General features: G+C 28.8%; 1 long non-coding RNA gene across 1 annotated transcript; it reads left to right on the top strand.

The window, feature by feature from the left end:
- Window positions 1-5,682: 5,682 nt before the first annotated feature.
- Window positions 5,683-7,490, top strand: LOC114285406 (uncharacterized). The gene is made up of 4 exons (XR_003637237.2): window positions 5,683-6,061; window positions 6,778-6,845; window positions 6,944-7,090; window positions 7,258-7,490. It is a non-coding gene; the product is annotated as an uncharacterized LOC114285406 (long non-coding RNA).
- Window positions 7,491-7,927: the final 437 nt, after the last annotated feature.

The following is a 7,927-nucleotide window of genomic DNA, read 5'->3' on the forward strand; positions in this document are numbered from 1 at the left end:
CTGTTACCATTTAAAAAAAAAAAATAATAATAATAATAATAATAATAATAATAATTAAATTATGACTTTTCAAAATTGACTTACATATAGTGACTTGGCAATTTGTAATTGCAATACTTGTGGGTAACATGGGAGATATTAGATAAAAAGACGTGTCGAAGATATGAGAGGCAATGTGGTTTAAAATAAATTAAAAATTAAAAAGGAATTTTTAACGATCTTTTTAAAATAACCCTCAATCTTTGGATATCATCATCTCATCTTATCTCATCCAATCTATTTATCTATCTATATATAAAGAAAATGTGGTATAAGACCTCTAAGAGTTTCAAATTTCCAATCTAAAGTTTATAATTTTATAATTTTTAAAATTTAAAAAAATCTTCTATTGATTAGTTTTTATTCAAGCAAAAAAAAAAAATAAAAAAAAATAAATAATAACAATAATAAAATAAAAATTAATATATTTTGATTTATGACTTTCAAATGGAAAGTATCAAATCTAAACAAAAAAAAAAAAAGAAAAGAAATTATACTAATCTATTTCAAAATTCAAACTCGAGGGTCACTAAATACAAAAAAACAATCTATTAATTTAAATTTAAAATTTGCACAATATATATTTAAAATTATAATGATCTATCACATAATTTATAAGTTTTAAATACAAATTTAAAATTATCATAATTAGCTCATGATTTTTGTATATATTATAATTGCAAAATGTTGCCATCATTAAAGTCTTTTTGTGATTATTTTAGCCCAAATGTGGTAGGCCAAACGAGCACCACAGTGACTCTCAAATTTGAATTTTGAAATGGATTAGTATAATGTCTATTTTTTTTTAAAAAAAATTTGATATTCTTTTCATTTGAAAGTCATAAATTAAGGGATATTAATTTTTATTTTATTATTTTTTTGCTTGAATAAAAGCTAGCCAATAATTTTTTTTTTGATTTTTAAAAATCAAAAAATTATAAAATTTAGATTAAAAACTTGAAACTCTTAGAAGTCTTATGGGTTAGAAACCCATCAATATTCATTCCTTGATTTATGCATCTTTTATTAAATTATAAAAGATGCATAAATTAAGGAATGAATATTGATCTTATTCTAGTAACATAATTTAAGAAATAATCTAAATTTAAAATTTTATTCTAAGAATATAAAATTAATTTATAGACCAATCATATTGTGACACATATTAATAAAATTAAACAAAATAAAAAATGTTTTGCAATTATAATGATAATTTTAAATTTGTATTTAAAACTTATAAATCATGTGATAGATCATTATAATTTTAAATTTATATTATGCCAATTTTAAATTTAAATTAATAGATTGCTTTTCATATTTAGGGTCTGTTTGAGATGTGGGTTAACTTTTTGGTTATTTTAGTCTGAGGCTAAAAAGCCTCATTTAGGATAGACTTTTTGATTTTTTTGACTTTTGTGAAAGAAAAAATGAAATGATTATAGTTTGGATATACCATTTTATCTTATTGACTTTTTAGCTCATAATTTTTGTATTAAGGAGCAATAACAGTGACATTGAGATTATTTATATATTTTACAGAAGAATGTTTTTAAAAAGAGAAATTATGAGAGTTTTAAAATCTCATAAAATCTATATACTAATATAATTGCAAATGGTTGTCATCTCATTAAAGGTAAAAATTGCAATTCTTTATTTTATTTTGTTTAATTTTTGTTAATGTGTCACAATATGATTGGTCTATAAGTTAATTTTATATTATTAAAATAAAATTTTAAATTTAGATTCTTCCTTAAATGATGTTACCAGAATAAAATCAATATTCATTCCTTAATTTATGCATTTTTTATTAAATTATATAATAAAATTTTAAATTTAAATTGTTTTTAAAATTATGTCACTACAATTAGAATGAGATCAATATTCACATGTGTCATAATATTATTGGTCTAAACATTATATGTTATTAAATACACGTATTCAAATTATTAATCACTATTAAAAGTTTATATTTTTATTTTTGTCATTTTTGGTTTTAAATTTTATACTCTTTTATATATATATATATATATATATATCTTTCTAAACTACAAGGACTTAAACAATAATTTTTTTTATTACAAATATTGTTTTTTCACAATAGACAAAAACATTAAGAAAATGAATGACTTTTTTAACAATTGCCAAATATAATGGATTCTATTATTATTATTTTTTTTTCAATCTCAATTGTCAATTAAACAAATTAAAATTAAAAAAATAATTTTTTTTGGCTTAAATAGTTAAGAAGTGACTTTTTCAAATAAAAATAAACATTTTTTTTCCTTATTAAAAGTAATAGTTGGTGAAACTTATTTTTTTTATATAATAAAAAAAAAAGAAAATGGGAGTTACATGTGATAATTTATTATTCTAGTAATGCTACAGGCCTACACTTTCACACACAATGATGTAGTAAGAGAGTTGGTCCCCATGTCATTGAGTGTATAGCAAATCAAGAGTTGACGGGGGATTCTATTTACACCCAAAAAATCATTAAATACTCCCAATTTCTAAGTATACCCTGTTTAATTATTTAAAATCTTGTTTTACGCTCATTACATCCTATTATTTTTCCCAAGTTACCCTTAAGGTAAACCCAAATAATAAATAATAAACAAACTAAAAAAATTAAATTATTTCAAAAACTTTTCAATGTAGGAACAACAAAGGTAGACTCTATAATCAGAGACACCATCGACAAGCTTCTCCTCCTTCACTTCGGTCGATCTTTCAGTCCCCTCTATCGCCAGCTCAATGACATTGTACGTTTAGGGTTTTCTTTTCTCTCTTCTCTGTTGTTTGATTTTCTTTCTGGGATATATAATGACTTAAATGTTGATGGAAGACCTAATTTGAATCGCAAATGCACACGATGAAAAAAAAGTCTCAATTTTGTTTGTATCTCAAAATTCTCATCTAATCATGAAGCAATACAGTTTGATTCTATAAATCAAAACTTAAATAAATAAATAAATAAATTGCTTTCAACATTGTTAAAATGACTTATCGCTTGTATACTTTGCTTATCATATTGCCTTGCCTCTGATTTTTTGTGTCTCTTTCTTATCTTATTGTTTTGCTATTCTAATTTGTTGATTACTGTGTGACAATTCTCTTGCTGTTTTGCTATTTCAACTTGTTGATTACTATGTGTTTGAAAAAATGCTTGAATGAGAAACGCTCTACTACCTTGCTTGGCTTACCTCTTTTATTGAATTTTTTTTCTATATCTTTTTACAAATACTATACTTTTTAAGTGTATATGCATATTAAAAAAAGTAAAAAAAAATTACTTAAAATATTAAAAAAATTCACTACACAAAAAATGGAAAACAAAAAATTTAATTTTCAGAAAAACAGTTTAAACTAGATTGATGGTGCAATGAGTTTTCTTTTTAAATATGAGTTTTCTTTGATTTTCTACTATTCTGAATTTGTTGTTTCACTATTACAAGTCTGAAACTCTTCAATTTTTCGCCTTGTCTAGCTCACAAAGAATAGTTATGTCTGCCATGCTATAATACTAAGGACAACTCTGAGAAATCTAGATATCCCATAAATATTGATTTGTGATTATGTATCAATTATGTATCAGTTTTAAGTTGTAAATAACAATCTCAATTAAACAATCAAGATAAATCGACAAAACAATTTTACGTGGAAAAATCACAATTGGAGCGCCTTCAATTATGATAAAAAACCATGGGCAAAAGCCACAAAACAATCCACTAAGAAGACATAAAAGAATTACACAAGTGTACTCTCAATTACCCACCTAATCCACGCCCGAATTGAACCGACCCCTATGTGCCTCTTCCAGCCCCGTCTTCACCTCAGAATTTTCTTGTACAACGTTGAATCCACAACGCTGATGTCGAATCCACAACGATGAGCCACTCTAGAATCCACCACGGCTTCAGGCCCAAATTTCAGTGAATCCATCGAAGAATTACTCTTTTTTTTTTTTTTTTTTGAATAAAACAAACTAAACAAACCCTTTGATATAATCCACTCAATTCATGATTAATCTCTCACAGATATCAAAGGAAACAAGTAAAAGAACTCTAGATGAAAAGCCCAATACCCAAGAAGAAGATCTGGAAGCCGTAACCCTAAAATCTGATTGAATCGCATATTTATAGAAAACAGATCCGCGATCTCTACTCGAGTGCAAGAATGGCCGCTCGAGCGGACCTCGCTCGAGCGCAAAAAAGTTCGCTCGAGTGTAAAATCCCAACTTCCAGTACTTTGCAGACAGGTCAAACTTCTGGAACCAAACATTTTCCGCTCGAGCGCACAAACGGCCGCTCGAGCAGACAAGCAACTTCGAATTCATTTTTGCATTTTTCTTCAGAGGCACTGTCCCCTCGACCCCGCTGCTGTCTGGGACCCATCAAGGAGCGTTGCCCCCTGGATCCCCACGAGCTAACCAGGTAGCTCAATCCCTGACATAGTCAGCGAAGTGGCAAACAAGATAGGATAAGATCATAAACTCCTCTGCATAGGTACAATTCGGGTTGGATTCGCATTTAAAACTCATAACCTCACCGAAATAAAAAGATCGAATAAAATTACAATTGAAAGATGTTTTGTCAAACGGGATTACTAAGAATAAAAATCTAACAAACTCAAATTAGGAAAATTTGTAACTTGAAGTTATAAAAACTTGGGAATAAAATTGGACTGTACTACTTTCTGTTCACATTGTTTTGCTTTAATGTAAAAGAAAATCCAAAGTTTGTGTGCTTTGTGATCTTTGAAAGGTGGATTTTGTCACATTTGTCACTTGCATGACATTTATGTGAACCTTGTTCTTCTTTATTATCCATATAGTTTTCCCTTCTTTTTTCCTCTGCTTTCATTCTTGGAAGTTGTTTTGCACTACTTTGTGAAAAAGGTTGCCAAAAGCAATGAAAGCAATGAAATAAGAAATAAGAAATAAGAAAGCAATGAAATAAGAAATAAGAAATAAGAAAGCAATGAAAAAGAAAACTGTATTTACCATTTAATGGTTATGTTTTTGCTCATTGAACATTTGTCATTTGTTTATCCTATGTTGCTTTTGTAGAGGATTGGTTCTCAAGAAAGAGAGAAATGTGTGAAAAAGATTTCTTGCTCGCCTACTATCAGCTACACGCTACTACAACATATAAGAGTTTTAGAGACCAAATGTTTTGGATTTTAAAAGTGAAAATTTTGTTACAAAAGACATTTAGGGACCAATTTCTATCATCATAAGGATAGTTGCTAAAAGATCATCCAAAAAAGTAAAAAACAAGGCTTTTAGGAACACAATTGTGAAAATGTTAGACTTTTAGGGACAAAATAATTTGGTCTCAAAATAGTTTATTTTTGAGACGAAAAATTTGGTCCCAAAATGATAATAATTCGTCATTAATGTCCAATTTCTGTTGCTAAAAATAAAATAATGACACTTTTCACGACAAAAATATTTAGCCCCTAAAAAATAATTGTCACTAAATTTTAGCCTATAAAACTTTGATTTTTTGTACTGCGCGAGAAGAGAGGCAAATGCCAATCTCAAGATCTACCAACAATCTGATTTGTGAAGGATATGAAGCTTACAAAAATCTGGGTCCCAGCAGGACCTAAATCCTCTCAGGGCCAGTCGCATGTGCAAATGGAACTCTACTTCTGTTTTAGATCACAGAAGTAAGTTTACAGCCAAATGGATAAGTTAGTCTATTTTTTATTCAAATCTAACATGACCTGAAAGAAGCTCAGTATAGTTAATTTCACATTGAAAATTTAAAATTTTAAGGTATTCTAACCTTTCTACGTCCTTACAAAACTATAATGGGCGAATTAATCTTGTGTCATTGTACATGGGTGTGCCTTCACATGGTTTTTTCTTCATATTGAACTAGTCAGATAAGTGAAGAACTGGAACACATAATTGGAATTATGGAAACTTCAGTGAACAGGTGTAGAATGATCTTGGATTCTGTTTAAAGAGATATCATGCGAGTAAACAAGGGAACGGAGGAAGTATTAATGGGGAGTAAGTATCTCAAATCTCAATTGCCAAATACATTGGTATATAGGAGTTAGGACAGTTACTTGGTTCGGTAATTATTGTTAGATATACACTTATCTGTAATCACTTGTTTGTTGGCCGTGACCAGGTACATGAAGTCTCTAAAAAACATTTGAGTATTACTTTTGTGTTTTCAAAGTGACCCAAGCCTTTTTTATTCAAGTATTAAGAACTGAAAATAGCGTAATTCCACCAATTCAGTTGAAAATAATATATCATTGCTTGGCAAGGAATTTGATGTAGATGGTTTGTTTTACTTAAATTTAGGTGTATATATTTTTTATGATGAACTAATAGATATCCTTGGTTTGGCTTGCCAAGAGAATATTAATCAATTGTCTAAAACTCACATTTGACAAATTATGAATTGTGTAAAGAAGCGCGCACACACACAGTTGATAAATTACATTTTACAAATGACTTCTTGATACAACTCGAAAATTATGCCCAATTAGTTGATATCACCTCTTTTTCAATTTGGTATTTGCTAGATTACATTTTACAAGTTCAAAGGCAATTTTCTATTTGCTAGATTACATTGTTCTCTTTTGTTGAGGGTAAATTTGAAACAATGTATATAATATAGCCTTTGACTTAATGATAGTATAACCTTCAAGCTGTTTGCCTTCGAGTTAATGATAGTATACCTTTCTAACCGTTTGCCTTTGAGTTGATGATAGTACACCCTTCAAACTGTTTGCCTCTACAAAGATCAAGTGATGCCTAGCTTTCTTTTTAGTCCCTTAGAGTGAGTACCATCGCTTTTGTAATTTATTTTTTATTACTGGTTTAATTATTGTTGCCTCTATCCTTTCAAGTGGCTAAAAGGATTCTTCTTCATTTTAGCCCTAAAGTGCATCCGAAGGTTTATGGGAAAACAACTCTGATTCCAAAGATAGAATCGGGAAGGTGGACCTCTGTCAAACAGAACAAGCTTCTTTTAAAAATGGGGGCCCTAGTAAGGAGCACAAACAGAAGTCTCTCATTGAACCGGTAAATCTCAATTCATTTTTCTTTCATTTTGCTCACTTCTTTCTTTCTTTTTTTATTTTTTATTTTTGTACATGACTTAGTTGATTATCATTGTGAAAACTCTATGGATACTTCAAACAGTATATATCTTGTTTTCTATGTTTAAATTGAGGTGGTTGATGATGCAGGAAAGAGAATGGGAAATTCCTATTGAAAGGAACTCTGATCCCAATCAGCAGGCAGGAAATTCAGCCCCAAAGGCAGCTTCGGATTCCAGCATCATTATGTTTTGTAGATCTTGAAACCAAACACTCTAGGAACATAACTAACATCATTTGTTGGCATGTCAACATTGTATTGTAATAATACTTTAAAACATGGCCTTTGGATATTTTAATTCTTATATTTTATATTAATACCTTAATATATGTTGTTCCTTTATATATTATTTTTCTGCTAATCAAGTAGACGTTACATTGGCATGAAATGAAAATTTTCAACAATCAAATAGCAGAACGGTGTCCAGCGATGGAAAAAAGAAAAAGAAAAACATAGCATTTGAAATAAACTAGGTTGCTTAACATTTATGTTTCAACCATTGATTTTAATGTGCTTTCTAAGTTTTCAATATTGTATTTTATTGTTTGTGGATTGTTGCCTTCATTGTTTTTGTTAATGACAACAACTTTTTGAGGATTGTGGGAGCATTTTGTTGGAAATTTCTGTGAAAGTAGGGATTATTGTTGAAGTGTTTTTTAGGTTATGTTTGGAGTATGAATTTAAGTCAGAATTTGAAAAATAAAAGTGAAAAAGTTTGTGAAATGTATATTAGGGGTGAAAGAATAATCACTAAAACTG

The sequence above is a fragment of the Camellia sinensis genome, chromosome 9 (assembly GCF_055761805.1).
Source record: "Camellia sinensis isolate YWXY chromosome 9, ASM5576180v1, whole genome shotgun sequence".
Lineage (NCBI taxonomy): Eukaryota > Viridiplantae > Streptophyta > Magnoliopsida > Ericales > Theaceae > Camellia > Camellia sinensis.